Genomic DNA, 948 nt, shown 5'->3' on the forward strand with positions numbered 1-948 from the left:
GTTAATAATACTTCCTGTGTGCTCTCAGAGGTTGTCCAGGATCAGACATTTTAATGCGTGTAGCAGGGGAGGCTTATAGAATAAAAATGCACTGACTCTTACCTGTATGCTCCGCTCTGTTCCTGTGCTGGGCCACCTGTCACCTTCACTGTTCTGTATACAGAGCGGCTGCAGCAGTGATGTTAAGCTAATGGGACCTCTATAGCCAATCCCTGCGCTCAGCAGTATACAGTGTTTGGCTGCCCATGGTCTTTTCAACATCAACTTTAAATTGAGAGCGACCAGCAATTAATAATGTCTTAATTAATGCCCTAATTAATAATACTCCTGCATATCCCCTTAAGCTCTAATCGCCGTGGGCATTTTTTTATTTTCGTTTTTTACTCCCCTCCTTCCAAACCCCATAACTTTTTTATTTTTCTGCTTTCAGAGCCATATGAGGTCTTAACGTTTGCGGTACAATTTTTTCTCCATGATGCTACCATTTATTATTCTGTATAATGTACTGGGAAGCTGGAAAAAATTTTAGAATTGGGTGGATTTGAAGAAAAAAGTGCATTTGTGCGACTTTCTTACAGTCTTTGTTTTTACAGCATTCTGTGTGCAGCCAAAGTAATCTGTCACCTGAATTCTATGTTTTGGTACAATTCCGAGTATACCAAATTTATATGTTTTATTTACATTTTAACAAACATCCAAAATTGTGCCAAATTTTTTTATTCTAAAAGTCGCCATATTCTGATACCTGTAACTTTTTTTTATACTTCCGTGTACAGGGATGCATAGGGCGTCTTTTTTCGCGGGACCGAGTATACTTTTTAGTTATAACAGTTTTTGGAATGTCTACTGCTTTGATCACTTTTTATTCAAATTTTTTATCAGAGGCAAAACAGTAAAAAAAACTGCAGTTTGGCACTTTTGACTTTTTTTCCTACTAGTCATCTGCTG

The sequence above is a fragment of the Leptodactylus fuscus genome, chromosome 10 (genome assembly GCF_031893055.1).
Source record: "Leptodactylus fuscus isolate aLepFus1 chromosome 10, aLepFus1.hap2, whole genome shotgun sequence".
Lineage (NCBI taxonomy): Eukaryota > Metazoa > Chordata > Amphibia > Anura > Leptodactylidae > Leptodactylus > Leptodactylus fuscus.